Raw genomic sequence first — 15,432 nt, 5'->3', positions numbered from 1 at the left:
ATATGTAAAAAAGTGTTTTTTAATCGATAAGGAGGGGTCGCACTCAGAGGCTTGCCATGTTAAAGGGGTCATCAGTACAAAAGTTTGAGATACACTGGTCTAGCCAGTGTCCTGTGTCTGACAGTGGCTCAGTGCCAGATGCTGCAGAGGAAAGTGTAGGAATCCCACAATGAGAAATCTGTCCCCATGTTAGGGCTCACCCTGATCTCTCAGAGACAGAGATTAGCATAAGCTTTGAAGTAAGGGCCCTCAGCCATGTCTGTAGAGCTACAGTTGGGGCTCTTCATTTTTCTTAGTCACTTGCATTGACCCATGGGGTTTGCTAGCTGTAGTTTCCATTTTGCCAGACAATTTTTTTTCCCCTTGAAAAAACAAGCCAACTGTCTCTCCCAAAGAGCACAAAATGACAGTGTGGGATCCTACACTAACTAATGAGGGTGCTCATCTTAAGGCTTGAACCCATTCTGCCCCCCCTGCATGCTGAATAAGGAGCGTTATTGGTCACATGCTATCAACTACTGCAGGCAGTAAGCTGTTTTAAAAAGCTTGTAGCCCTCATGGTGTGAATAAAACCCTTCCAGTTCTGAATGGAACGTAGCTGAGGCAGGCTCTACCTGAGTCTACACGCAGCTCACCCCAGTACCTATGCTGCTGCTGCTCAGAGCTTGGCCAAGCAGCTGCAGAATAAAGACTCACTGGAGTCTTGTCAGTTATTACTGCCTGGTCTGTTTCACTCTGTGGTTGCCTGGGAAAGTTCTGAGCAGTGACTGAGACAGGCCATGGAGCTCTTCGCTGGGGCCCAGGACTCCAGCACTTCCAAAGCAGCCAGAAGGTTGAAGGTGGGGTAGAGCAGTGAGAATGCACGCCCTTAGCACAATAGTTAGGGAAATGGAAGAGCGAAACAAATGCAAGAGATGATAGGTTACAGATTAAAAAGATGGATTAAATAGAAAGTTGGCTGACGATGTTGCAGTTTAATACAGCACATAATAAAGTGGATGCAATTGTTTTATTCCAGGGGTGCTTATGCTTTTCCATATGAGGTTCCCCTATAAAAAAGAATAAATGCAAAAAAGACTAATTTATTGCAGCAGGAATGGGATTGGCCAGTATTGTGCATGAACTGCTCTTGGTTTTCAGCTCCCTGCTTGGAATGTGCCAAGTGAGGTTCTCCCCACATTGATTTCCAGACCCAAACATAGCATGTAGGAGCTGTGTGTACAATATGCTTGCATTTCTGCAAGACTGCATTCAGAGCAGGGTAGGGTGACCAGATGTCCCGATTTTGGGGTCTCTTCCTTATATAGGCTCCTATTACCCCCCCTACCCTGTCCCAATTTTTCACATTAGCTGTCTGGTCACCCTAGAGCAGGGTGCCTTCTCTAAATCTCTGGCTTTCCTCCGGTGATGCTGTGTGATTTCCCTTCAGGAAATGAAACCTGCTGTTTGAGCAGAAGCTGAGACTAAAACTTTCCTTCTAGACTCTATGCTGTGTTCAGTACTGTAGAGCCCACTGGTGCACCTGCTCCTGGTTATAGCATCTGGGTCAGACAGCCTTTAAAGGGACAGCAGTGAAAATATGTAGTTGGGAGATGTTAGGCCAGGGGCAACTTGCCAGGCATGTGAAATTCATAGATTCTAAGGCCAGAAGAAAGAGTAGTGTAGAAAGAATACACTAATACACAAATCATATGGCAGGCGACCAGCTTGGCTTAACAGTAAAATCCTTGCTGATCTTAAAACACAAAAAAAAGCTTACAAGAAGTGGAAGATTGGACAAATGACCAGGGAGGAGTATAAAAATATTTCTCGGGGGTATGGCTACACTTACGGTTTGCAGCGCTGGTCATCCAGCTGTGCAGGGCCAGCGCTGGTGTGTGGCCACACTCACAGCTACCAGCGCTGGTGTGTGGCCACATTTGCAGTATTTGCAGCGCTGTTGGGAGTGATGCATTATGGGCAGCTATCCCAGCGTTCAAGTGGCCACAACGTGCTTTTCAAAAGAGGGGGGTGGAGTGGGGTCTAGTGTGACAGGGAGCGGGGGGAAAGAGAGAGGGGATTTTTGGAGCCAACGCTGTGTGTTTAGCTTCCTGCATTGAAAAATCAGAACATGTTTCCGACCCCTTAGTCTTAACTCTTAATTGCAAACAGCCTGCAGCCAACACGACTCCCCGCTGTTTCACTTCCTGCCTGCCTGCCTCTCATTTGATTGTTTACAGCCAGGTACAGATGATCACAGCAAACAGGAGCTCTGTTTGTTTTTTAGATAAGCAAGAAACGGAGCTGATCGGAGCTCGTTCATAACAAAACAAAGAGAGGCTGCATAACAAAACAAAGCATTCTGGGATACATCCTTATACCCTGGAGGCCAATCACAGCGCTGGTGTGTGGCCACACTTGATGACCAGCGCTGGAGCACCAGCGCTGGAATCCTTATTCCCCATGCTGAGTGAGGTGTACGGCCAGCGCTGCAGCCAGGGAGTTGCAGCGCTGGAAGTGCCCTGCAGGTGTGGCCACTTACTAATTGCAGTGCTGGTGGAGGCTTTCCAGCGCTGCAACTCGCCAGTGTAGCCATACCCTCAGCCATGCAGGAGTGAAATCAGGAAGGCCAAATCACACTTGGAGTTGCAGCTAGCAAGGGATGTTAAGAGTAACAAGAAGGGTTTCTTCAGGTATGTTAGCAACAAGAAGGTCAAGGCAAGTATGGGCCCGTTACTGAATGGGCCTAGTGACAGAGGATGTGGAAAAAGCTAATGTACTCAATGCTTTTTTTGCCTCTGTCTTCACGAACAAGGTCAGCTCCAGACTACTGCACTGGGCATCACAGTATGGGGAGGAGGTGACCAGCCCTCTGTGGAGAAAGAAGTGGTTCAGGACTATTTAGAAAAGCTGGATGGGCACAGGTCCATGGGGCTGGATGCACTGCATCCGAGGGTGCTAAAGGAGTTGGCGGATGTGATTGCAGAGCCATTGGCCATTATCTTTGAAAACTCATGGTGATCGGGGGAGGTCCCAGATGACTGGAAAAAGGCTAATGTAGTGTCCATCTTTAAAAAAGGGAAGGAGGAGGATCTGGGAACTACAGGCCAGTCGGCCTCACCTCAGTCCCTGAAAAAATCATGGAACAGGTCCTCGAGGAATCAATTCTGAAGCACTTTAGAGGAGAGGAAAGTGATCAGGAACAGTCAGCATGGATTCACCAAGGGCAAGTCATGCCTGATTAACCTAATTGCCTTCTATGACGAGATAACTGGTTCTGTGGGTGAGGGAAAAGCAGTGGATGTGTTATTCCTTGACTTTAGCAAAGCTTTTGATACGGTCTCCCACAGTATTCTTGCCAGCAAGTTAAAGATGTATGGGCTGGATGAATGGACTATAAGGTGTATAAAAAGCTGGCTAGATCATTGGGCTCAATGGCTCCATGTCTAGTTGGCAGCTGGTATCAAGCGGAGTGCCCCAAGGCTTGGTCCTGGGGTTGTTTTTGTTCAATATCTTTATTAATTATCTGGAGGATGGCATGGATTGCATCCTCAGCAAGTTTGCAGATGACACTAAACTGGGAGGCATGGTAGATACGCTGGAAGGCAGGGATAGGATATAGAGGGACCTTGACAAATTAGAGGATTGGGCCAAAAGAAATCTGATGAGGTTCAACAAGGACAAGTCCTGCACTTAAGATGGAAGAATCCCATGCACTGCTACAGACTAGGGACCGAGTGGCTAGGCAGCAGTTTCTGCAGAAAAGGACCTAGGGGTTACAATGGACGAGAAGCTGGGTATGAGTCAACAGTGTGCCCTTGTTGCCAAGAAGGCTAATTGCATTTTGGGCTGTATAAGTAGGAGCATTGCCAGCAGATCGAGGGACATGATCATTCCCCTCTATTCGGCATTGGTAAGGCCTCATCTGGAGTACTGTGTCCAGTTTTGGACCCCACAGCACAAGAAGGATGTGGAAAAATTGGAAAGAGTTCAGAGGGCATCAAAAATTATCAGGGGGCTGGAGCACATGACTTATGAGGAGAGGCTGAGGGAAGTGAGGTTATTTAGTCTGTAGAAGAGAAGAATGAGGGGGGATTTGATAGCTGCTTTCAACTACCTGAAAGGGGGGTTCCAAAGAGGATGGATCTAGACTGTTCTCAGTGGTAGCAGATGACAGAACATGGAGTAATTGTCTCAAGTTGCAGTGGGGGCGGTTTAGGTTGGATATTAGGAAAAACTTTTTCCCAAGAGGGTGGTGAAGCACTGGAATGGGTTACCTAGGGAGGTGGTGGAATTCTTAGAGGTTTTTAAGGTCAAGCTTGACAAAGCCCTGGCTGGGATGATTTAGTTGGGGATTGGTCCTGCTTTGAGCAGGGGGTTGGACTAGATGACCTCCTGAGGTCTCTTCCAACCCTCATATTCTAAGAACACAAGAATGGCCATACTGGGTCATACCAATGGTCCATCTAGCCAGTATCCTGTCTTCTGGCAGTGGCCAGTGCCAGATGCTTCAGAGGGAATGAATAGAACAGGGCAGTTTATCGAGTGATTTGTCCCATGTTGTCCAGTCCCAGTTTCTGGCTAACCACAAGTCATACAAGCAATTTTCTTAGACACTCCAGTCTCCCAGTATCACCACCATTGCCACTCGTCCTGGGGATGAATGGTTATGAAAACCAACACCCCAATAAAAGAAAAAGATTATCTCGATCCCAAAGAATCAAGCCCCAGACCCAGGTCAATATACACATCAGATCTTACCCACAAATCACGCTGTTGCCAATCCTTTAGAATCTAAAATCTAAAGGTTTATACATAAAGGGAAAAAGGTAGAGATGAGAGCTAGAATTGGTTAAATGGAATCAATTACATACAGTAATGGCAAAGTTCTTAGTTCAGGCTTGTAGCAGTGATGGAATAAACTGCAGGTTCAAATCAAGTCTCTGGAGTACATCCCCAGCTGGGATGGGTCATCAGTCCCTTGTGTAGAGCTTCAGCTTGTAGCAGAGTCCCTCCAGAGGTAAGAAGCAGGATTGAAGACAAGATGGAGATGAGGCATCAGCCTTATATAGGCTCTTCCAGGTGTAAGAACACTTCTTTGTTCTTACTGTGGAAAATTACAGCAAAATGAAGTCTGCAGTCACATGGGCAAGTTCCTGCACACCCTGCTGAGTTACAAGGCATATCTGCCTCCTCTCAATGGGTCAGTTGTGTAGCTGATGGTCCTTAATGGGCCATCAAGCAGGCTAGGCAGAGCTAACACCAACTTGTCTGGGATTTTTCCCAGAAACACAGCACAAATTTGAAATACAGAAAGTATACAGCCAATACTCATAACTTCAATTACAAAATGATACAGACAACATAATCATAACCAGCAACCCATAACCTGATCTTAGACACCTTATCTGACCCCTTTTACATAAGATTTGGTGCCACTACAGGACCTTGGTTGCAAACCATGTTCTATATGGTCCCAGTTTATATCAGTAACGTCACAGGGTCCCCTTGTAGGCTGCAAGCAGATTTCAGGGGATCCACCAAAATAAACCAGAGAGTAGGGCCGGCGTTAGACTTGCTGAAAGCTGAAGCCCAAGCCCTGCTGCCTGGGGCTGAAGCCAAAGCAACTTAGCTTCATGGGGCCCCACTGCTTGTTACCCTCTAATGCTGGCTCTGGCTTTTAATGTACTGGATATGCAGAAAAACAGTTGTTGTGGCACAGGTAGGCTGTGGAACTTTTATAGCATATTGGGGTGAGGGGGCCTCAGAAAGAGAGGTTGGGGAAAAAAACTGTTTTTAATCTCTCCTCATGTGGAAGCTGTTCCATATCCCTAATCATTTTCTTTGCTATTCTCTGTATACTTTGCAATTCTAATTGATATATCATCTTTGAGATGGGGTGACCAAAACTGCATGCAGTATTTAAGGTGGGCGTACCATGGCATTATATTTACTGTCTTATCTATCCCTTTCCTAATGGTTCCTAACGTTCCGTTAGCTTTTTTTGACAGCCGCTGCATATTGAGCAGATGTTTTCAGAGGACTGTCTGCCAAGATCAACTAATCTAGACCCCATCATTTTGTATGTATAGTTGGAATAACGTTTGCCAATGTGCATTACTTGGCACTTACCAACATTTGAATTTTATCTGCCATTTTATTGCTCAGTCACCCAGTTTTTTGAGATCCCTTTGTAATTCTTTGTAGTCAGCTTTTGACTTACTTATCTTCAGTCATTTAGTATTATCTGCAAATTTTCCCACCTTACTCTTCACCCCCTTTTCCTGGATCATTTATGAATAAGCACAGATCCCAGTACAAATCTTTGGGGGACCTTGCTATTTACCTTTTTCCATTTTGAAAACCGACCATTTAATCCTGTTCTTTGTTTCTTATCTTTTAATCAGTTATTGATCTATGAGAGAATTTTTCCTCTTATTCTGTAACTGCTTACTTTGGTTGAGAGCTTTTGGTGAAGGACTTTGTCAAAGGCTTTCTGAAAATCCAAGTCCACTCACTCGTGTTCATATGCCTGTTGACACCCTCAAAGAAATCCAATAGATTGGTGAGGCATGAATTCCCTTTACAAAAGATGTGTTGACTTTTTTTCCTCAACAGATCCTGTTCTGTTCTGTTCTTATAGTTTCAATCAGTTTGCTTGGTACTAAAGTTAGGTTTATCAGCCTCTAATTGCCAGAGTCGCCTCAGGAGCTTTTTAAAAAAATTGGTGTCACATTAGTTATCCTCGAATCACAGGCTGATTTTAGCCATATGTTTAAATAATACAGTTAGCAGTTCTGCAATTTTGTATTTGAGTTTCTTAAAAACTCTTGGATGAATTCCACGTGGTACTGGTGACTTACTACTGTTTAGTTTAGTGTCCAGTTTTGGACTGGAACACCCAGTTGAAAAGTGATCCTGGTGGCTCTGACCGGGCCGTTGACTGTCCAGTTTACGATGCCACACAGCGAGGCTGGCAGGCTCCCTGCTAGCCTCTGTGCTTCACGGCTCCCGGGAAGCAGCTGGCATGTCCCCTTCCAGCTTCTACGCAGAGGGGCCAGCAGGGGGCTCCGCACGTTGCCCCTGCCCCAAATGCCGCCCCGCAGCTCCCATTGGCCGGGAACCGCATAGGAGCCAGAGGGAGGACATGCAGCTGCTTCTGGGAACTGCTTGAGGTAAGTGCCACCCGGAGCCTGCACACCTGCCCCCCTCCCAGACTCCAACCCCTTGCCCCAGCCTGATCCCCCTCCCACCCTCTGTACCCCTCGATCCCAACCCAGAGCATCTTCCTGCACTCCATACTTCTCATCCCTAGCCCCACCCCAGAGCCCGCACTCCCAGCCGGAGCCCTCGCACCCTCAGTCCCAGCCGAGAGCCCCCTCCTGCACTCCGAACCCCTCAGCAACAGCCAGGAGCCCTCTCCCGCATCCTGAACCCCTCATTTCTGGCTCCACCTGGAACCTGCACCCCCAGCCCAGAGCCCGTACCTCTTTCCACACCCCAACACTCTGCCTCGGCCTGCTTTTCTTTTTTGGCCTGCCTAATTATACTTTTACATTTGACTTGCCAGAGTTTATGCTGTTTTCTATTTTTCTCAGTAGGATTTGACTTCCAGTTTTTAAAGGGATGCCTTTTTGCCTCTAACTACCTCTTTCCTTTTTTCTTTTTGCCATGGTTGTGGCTTTTTTTTGGTCCTCTTAGTTTAAACACAGCACAGTAGAGGTTCAAAAAGTTTCCATGCAGCTTGCAGGCATTTCACTCGTGTGACTGTTCCTTTTTAATTTTCATAGAATCATAGACTTTAAGGTCAGAAGGGACCATTATCCTCTAGTCTGACCTCCTGCACAATGCAGGCCACAGAATCTCACCCACCCACTCCTGTATCAAATCTATGTCTGAGCCATTGAAGTCCTCAAATCATGGTTTAAAGACTTCAAGGTGCAGAGAACCTTCCAGCAAGTGACCCGTGCCCCACACTGCAGAGGAAGGCGAAACCCCCCCAGGGCTTCTGCTGATCTGCCCTGGAGGAAAATTCCTTCCCGACCCCAAATATGGCGATCAGCTAACCCTGAGCATGTGGGCAAGACTCACCAGCCAGACACCCAGGAAAGAATTCTCTGTAGTAACTCAGATCCCAGGATACTTTGCTGCTTCTTCAGATCCCATCCCATCTAACATCCCATCAGGCATATTTACCGCTAGTAGTCAAAGACGAACTAATTGCCAAAATTAGGCTATCTCATTATACCATCCCCTCCATAAACTTATCAAGCTTAGTCTTGAAGCCAGATATGACTTTTGCCCCCACTACTCCCCTTGGAAGGCTGTTCCAGAACTTCACTCCTCTGATGGTTAGAAACCTTTGTCTAATTTCAAGTCTAAACTTCCTGATAGCCAGTTTATATCCATTTGTTCTTGTATCCACATTGGTACTGAGCTTAAATAATTCCTCTCCCTCCCTGGTATTTATTCCTCTGATATATTTATAGAGAGCAATCATATCTCCCCTCAGCCTTCTTTTGGTTAGGCTAAACAAGCCAAGATCTTTGAGTCTCCTTTCATATGACAGGTTTTCCATTCCTCGGATCATCCTAGTAGCCCTTCTCTGAACCTGTTCTAGTTTGAATTCATCCTTCTTAAACATGGGAGACCAGAACTGCACACAGTATTCCAGATGAGGTCTCACCAGTGCCTTGAAGAACGATACTAACTCTTCCTTATCTCCACTGGAAATACCTCGCCTGATGCATCCCAAGACCGCATTAGCTTTTCTCAAAGCCATATATCACATTGGCGGCTCATAGTCATCCTGTGATCAACCAATACTCCGAGGTCCTTGACCTTCTCCTCCTCTGTTACTTCCAACTGATGCCTCCCCAGCTTATAACAATAGTTCTTGTTATTAATCCCTAAATGCATGACTTTGCACTTTTCGCTATTAAATTTCATCCTATTACTATTACTCCAGTTTACAAGGTCATCCAGATCTTCCTGTATCATATCCCGGTCCTTCTCTGTATTGGCAATACCTCCCAGCTTTGTGTCATCCGCAAACTTTATTAGCACGTTCCTGCTTTTTGTACCAAGGTCAGTAATAAAAAGATTAAATAAGATTGGTCCCAAAACCGATCCCTGGGGAACTCCACTAGCAACCTCCCTCCAGCCTGACAATTTACCTTTCAGTATGACCCGTTGAAGTCTCCCCTTTAACCAGTTCCTTATCCACCTTTCAATTTTCATACTGATCCCCATCTTTTCCAAATTAGCTAATAATTCCCCATGTGAAACTGTATCAAATGCCTACTGAAATCGAGATAAATTGGATCCACTGCATTTCTTTTGTCTAAAAAATGTTACCTTCTCAAAGAAGGAGATCAGGTTGGTTTGGCACGATCTAACTTTTGTAAAACCATGTTGTATTTTGTCCCAATTACCATTGACCTCAATGTCCTTGTCTACTTTTTCCTTCAACATTTTTTCCAAGACCTTGCATACTACAGATGTCAAACTGACAGGCCTGTAGTTGCCCGGATCATGGTTTTTTCCGTTTCTTAAAGATTGGAACTATTTTAGCAATTCTCCAGTCATATGGTACAACCCCTGAGTTTACAGATTCATTAAAAATTCTTGCTAATGGGCTTGCAATTTCATGTGCCAGTTCCTTTAATATTCTTGGATGATTTAACTAGCTTCCTCATTTTTTGTGTAGTTCTCCTTTTTGAAGTTAAATGCTACTCTGGTGAGCTTCTTTGATATTTTCCCATTTACAAGGATGTTAAATTTAACTACATTATGGTTGCTCTTACCAAGCAGTTCATCTGTAGTCACCTCTTGGACCAGAACCTGAGCTCCACTCAGGACTAAATCAAGAAGTAGTCATTAATGGTGTCTAGAAATTTTATGTCTGCATCCCATCCTGACATGAAATGTTCCTAGTCAACATTGGGGTATTTCAATTATCCCCTTATTATTGAGTTTTCTGTTTTTTGTAGCCTCTCTAATCTCCCCCAGCATTTTACAGTCACTGTCCCCATCCTGGTCTAGTGGTTGGTTACCAACTCTTTGCTTATTCAAGCATAAGGGACCATTTCATTCAGAATGGACCACTGTGATCATCTAGTATCAGAGGGGTAGCCGTGTTAGTCTGGATCTGTAAAAGCAGCAAAGAGTCCTGGGGCACCTTCTAGACTAACAGACCTATTGGAGCATGAGCTTTCGTGGGTGAATACCCACTTCGTCGGATCCATGTAGTGGAAATTTCCAGAGGCAGGTATGCAAGCAAGAAGCAGGCTAGAGATAACGAGGTTAGTTCAGTCAGGGAGGATGAGGCCCTGTTCTAGCACTTGAGGTGTGAAAACCAAGGGAGGAGAAACTGCTTTTGTAGTTGGCAAGCCATTCACAGTCTTTGTTTAATCTTGAGCTGATGGTGTCAAATTTGCAGATGAACTGAAGCTCAGCAGTTTCTCTTTGAAGTCTGGTCCTGAAGTTTTTTTTTGCTGCAGAGTGGCTACCTTTAAATTTGCTATTGTGTGTCCAGGGAGATTGAAGTGTTCTCCTATAGGTTTTTGTATATTGCCATTCCTAATATCTGATTTGTGTCCATTTATCCTTTTCCGTAGGGACTGTCCAGTTTCGCCGATGTACATAGCAGAGAGGCATTGCTGGCATATGATGGCATATATTACATTGGTGGACGTGCAGGTGAATGAACTGGTGATAGTGTGGCTGATCTGGTTAGGTCCTGTGATGGTGTCGCTGGTGTAGATATGTGGGCAGAGTTGGCATCGAGGTTTGTTGCACGGATTGGTTCCTGAGCTAGAGTTACTATGGTGTGGTGTGCAGTTACTGGTGAGAATATGCTTCAGGTTGGCAGGTTGTCTGTGGGCGAGGACTGGCCTGCCACCCAAGGCCTGTGAAAGTGTGGGATCATTGTCCAGGATGGGTTGTAGATCCCTGATGATGCGCTGGAGGGGTTTTGTGATCATCTAGTCTGTTGTTGTGCGTTGTGATCATCTGGTCTGACCTCCTGTATACTACATGCCATAGAATTTCCCCACAATAATTCTAAGAGCAGATCTTTTAGAAAAACATCCAATCTTGATTTAAAAATCATCAGTGATGGAGAATCCACCACAACCCTTGCTAAATTGATCCAGGGATCGGTGAACTCTCACCATTACAAATTTATACCTTATTTCCAGTTTTAATTTGTCTAGCTTTAACTTCCAGCCATTGGGTCATGTTAGACTTTTCTCTGCTAGATTGAAGATCCCGTTATTAAACATTTGTTTCCCATGTAGGTATTTGTAGGCTGTAGTCAAATCATCCCTTAACCTTCTCTTTATTTAGCTAAGTAAATTGAGCTCCTTGACTGTGTGACGATAAGATGTGTTTTCTAATCCTTTAATCATTGTCTTGGCTCTTCTCTGAACCCTCTCCAATTTATCAACATCAAGGGCTGGGCCCTATCTGCAGAGACTAAAATGTCTTGAATCTGCCCTCATGACTAACTTGGAGATGTATACTATGGGGAGTTCCCAGTGGAGGCTGCTCAGAATCAAATTTGGGACTGACTGTGTCTCCAGGTGAGCTGCACTGTGGACCTGTGGGCCCATGAGCTGCACTTTGGTCACCTTTTGTTTTAGGACGTTGTTGATGTATAAATACTTATGCAGGGCAGAGACTGGGTGAGAGATCCCAGGCTGTTATCCTCCAGGGACTCTAAAGCAGTGGGGCTTTCACTTTATATGTAGGTGTGTTGTGCTGGTTTCCACTCCACTGTCATTACCTGGCAGAGGGTTCCTTCTACTGGGTATTTATTTTGGCAACTATCCAGGCTACTCAGAGGCCTAAGGTGAGGTAGGAGTTAGCTGTGTGATGGCTATCTTGCTGAGACTGCCAGTTGTAATGGAGATTTCTGTGATACCCTCTAGGAATTAAATTTGAGAATCTACCAGATTATTTGTTCTAGACAGCCATCAGATGGGTATGACTTGGGTTGTGCTGGACTGGAGCTGGTGTGTCCCATCACCTCCTTAGCTGTCAAGCCTTCTTCAAGGACGTGTAACCCTGGGTGATTTTCCACTGCTTTTTAATGACTGATATATCTCAAGCTGGTCACCTGTAGCAGTTGGGACAGGCTAAGTCAGGGGTTCTCAAACTGGGGGTCACAAGGTTATTATATGGGGGTCGCAAGCTGTCAGCCTCCACCCTAAACCCCGCTTTGCTTCCAGCACTTATAATGGTGTTAAATATATAAAAAGGTGTTTTAATTTATAAAGGGGGGTCACACTCAGACGCTTGCCATGTGAAAGGGGTCACCAGTGCAAAAGTTTGAGAACCACTGGTCTAAGTGCTGTCCCTCTTCCTACCTGTTTTTTAAATCATTTCATTATGAGTGGAGTTGGCAGCATGGCACAACACTTCCCATTATAAACCCCTCTTTTCAGTTGTTATAACCAGGGCTGTCAAGCAATTAAAAAAATTAATCGCGCGATTAATGATGCTGTTAAACAATAATAGAATACCATTTATTAAATATTTTGGATGTTTTCTACATTTTTCAAATGTATTGATTTTAATTACAACGCAATACAAAATGTACAGTGCTCACTTTCGATTTTTATTACAAATATTTGCACTGTAAAAAAACAAAATAGTATTTTTCAATTCCCCCATTAAAAATACTGTAGTGCAATCTCTCTCATGAAAGTTGAACTTAATTGTACATTTATATGTACAAAAAAGTTGCATTAAAAATAAAACAATGCAAAAATGTAGAGCCTATAAGTCTACTCAGTCCTACTTCTTGTTCAGCCAATTGCTCAGACAAAAAAGTTTATTTACCTTTGCAGGAGATAATGCTGCCTGCTGCTTGTTTACAATGTCACCTGGAAGTGAGAATAGGCATTCAGATGGCACTGTCGTAGCCGGCATCGCAAGATATTTACATGCCAGATGTGCTAACAATTCATATGTCCCTTCATGCTTCAACCACCATTCCAGAGGACATGCTTCCATGCTGACGACAGGTTCTACTTGATAGTGATTCAAAACAGTGCGGACTGATGCATGTTCATTTTCATCATCTGAGTCAGATGCCACAGCAAAAGGTTTATTTTCTTTTTTGGTGGTTTGGGTTCTGTAGTTTCCGCCTCAGAGTGTTGCTCTTTTAAGACATTTGAAAGCATGCGCCACACCTTGACCCTCTCAGATTTTGGAAGGCACTTCAGATTCTTAAACGTTGGGTTGAGTGGTGTATCTATCCTTAAAAATCTCACATTGGTACCTTCTTTGCGTTTTGTCAAATCTGCAGTGAAAGTGTTCTTAAAACAAACAACATGTGCTGGGTCATCATCTGAGACTGCTATAACATGAAATATATGTCAGAATGCACATAAAAGAGCAGGAGGCATGCAATTCTCCCCTAAGGAGTTCAGTCACAAATGTAATTAACACTTTTTTTTTTTTTTTTAAATGAGCGTCATCAGCATGAAAGCATGTCCTATGGAATGTTGGCTGAAGCATGAAGGGGCATACGAATGTTTAGCGTATCTGGCACGTAAATACCTTGCAATGCCTGCTACAAAAGTGCCATGCGAATGCCTGTTCTCACTTTCAGGTGACATTGTAAATAAGAAGCGGGCAGCATTATCTTCCATAAATGTAAACAAACTTTTTTGTCTGAGCGATTGGCTGAACAAGAAGTAGGACTGAATGGACTTGTAGTCTCTAAATTTTTACATTGTTTTGTTTTTGAGTGCAGTTACATAACAAAAAAAAAATCTACATTTGTAAGTTGCACTTTCACAATAGAGATTGTACTACAATACTTGTATGAGGTGAATTAAAAGATACTATTTCTTTTATCACTTACAATGCAAATATTTGTAATCAATAATAATATAAAGTGAGCACTGTACACTTTGTATTCTGTGTTGTAATTGAAGTCAATATATTTGAAAATGTAGAAAAATATCCAAAAATACTTAGAATCCCAATTGAAATGTATTATTGTTTAACAGTGTGAGTAAAACTGCAATTAATTGCGATTAATTTTTTTTGAGTTAACAAGAGTTAACTGCGATTAATCGAGAGCCCTAATTATAAGTTTTCCTAGCTTTAATTGTTTTTGGCTGAAAATGTCCATGTTTGCTCTTCTTCAGACTGTTGATTTTGTTTTGGTTTTTGTAAAGTTACAAGAAAAATGGTTGTCATTTCTGAGACCAAGATTAGGGAAAAACACAATATGTGGCAGAGGTGTTGTCCTGGGGTCAGGGAGGTGCCTTTTGCTATCCTTATGAAAATTCATCCAGATTTGTCCATGCTATAAGTCTCTGAAAATCAACATTCACACATGCTCAATCAAGCTTTTAAAGAAGTTTGTTGTTTTAAAATTTGCGTGTTGTGTTCCCCTCAAGTAGCTGGTCCTCAAAAGGGTAACAGTCTACTACTGCTATCAGTTATTCTTTTAGCTTGATCAGTAGAGGGTTGTACTGTTGCTCTACGGGTCCTTGGTTCCCACTTCCTAATGAGCTATGTAGGAGGTCATTATGGTTCTACAGGACAATTTTTTTTTCAGTTTGCTTTTTAAAAAACTTAGGAAATAACATAAAATGTTAAAGCAATATTAATGTTGCAAAGTCAAGAACTCAAAGGTTAGGAAATGTTCTTGCAGTCCTAATCCAGCCCTCCTCTGCATGTGTAGAACAGTACAGTCTTTCCTCACATAAACACCCCTGCCTCATTCTATCCACAGGATGGACAGTGAAAAAAGCAGAGGATCGCAAGAAAAGAAGGGGTATTCTTGTGGGTAAGGCACTGGACTTAGAACCCAGATCTTGTGGGTTTATTTCTAGAACTGCTACAGGCTTTGTGTTATTGAAGGCAAGACTGTTTCATAAAACACAGGCACAGAGGGGGCAGAGTTAAGGGTGCACGGGCAACTTTAAATCTGACTTTTCCTGGCTTCTGAGGGCTTGACTTTGCAACTTTCACATTCTTCTAAAATCTTGTAAAGTGAGGGGTAGCAGTGGAAATGATTGGAGCCAATCAGCACTGTAATAAATACTTAGGTGTCCCTGAGTAGCTAAGGGAAGGGCAGGGTGCTCAGTGGTGTCTGAGAATAGATGCTCCTTGTCACTGGTTGGACACTGAAGAAATAAGGTTTCTAAATTGGCATTTAAATGTTGCCATAAAGCACATCAACAGCTTTATGGGCACAACTAATTTTGCAGCCTATAAAGTAGTTTTAAAGCTCTCATGAGGGTTTTAAAGGTGATCTGCAAAGATTTCATCAGAAATAAGCCAAGAACAAGGTTCTGTGTGGAAAGCCCAGGACAAGTAACAATGGCTACTCATGAGGGAATTCTGCACCTAAAAATGATGTGCACAATATTTTAAAATTTTGCAAAATTTGACACATTTTATTTGTCATAATAACATAATATAATC

The 15,432-nt window shown here is 43.6% G+C and overlaps 1 protein-coding gene across 9 annotated transcripts in view; it reads left to right on the top strand.

The window, feature by feature from the left end:
- The window catches only part of CHD6 (chromodomain helicase DNA binding protein 6), a 217,412-nt gene that overhangs the window by 21,660 nt on the left and 180,320 nt on the right, over positions 1-15,432 (top strand). Inside the window, exon 1 of one of the 9 annotated variants that reach the window (XM_044985559.1) lies at positions 14,738-14,791. The exons of 7 other annotated variants lie outside the window; for them this stretch is intronic. The gene's annotated coding sequence lies outside the window, so the exon portion shown is untranslated. Of the gene's footprint in view, positions 1-14,737; positions 14,792-15,432 lie in introns of those variants that run through there. One more of the 9 variants, XM_044985563.1, reaches the window with a different exon arrangement.

Source organism: Mauremys mutica, chromosome 13 (genome assembly GCF_020497125.1).
Source record: "Mauremys mutica isolate MM-2020 ecotype Southern chromosome 13, ASM2049712v1, whole genome shotgun sequence".
Taxonomy (NCBI): Eukaryota; Metazoa; Chordata; order Testudines; family Geoemydidae; genus Mauremys; species Mauremys mutica.
The sequence above is the reverse complement of the archived record's forward strand: the minus strand, read 5'-3'. Positions and strand labels throughout refer to the sequence as shown.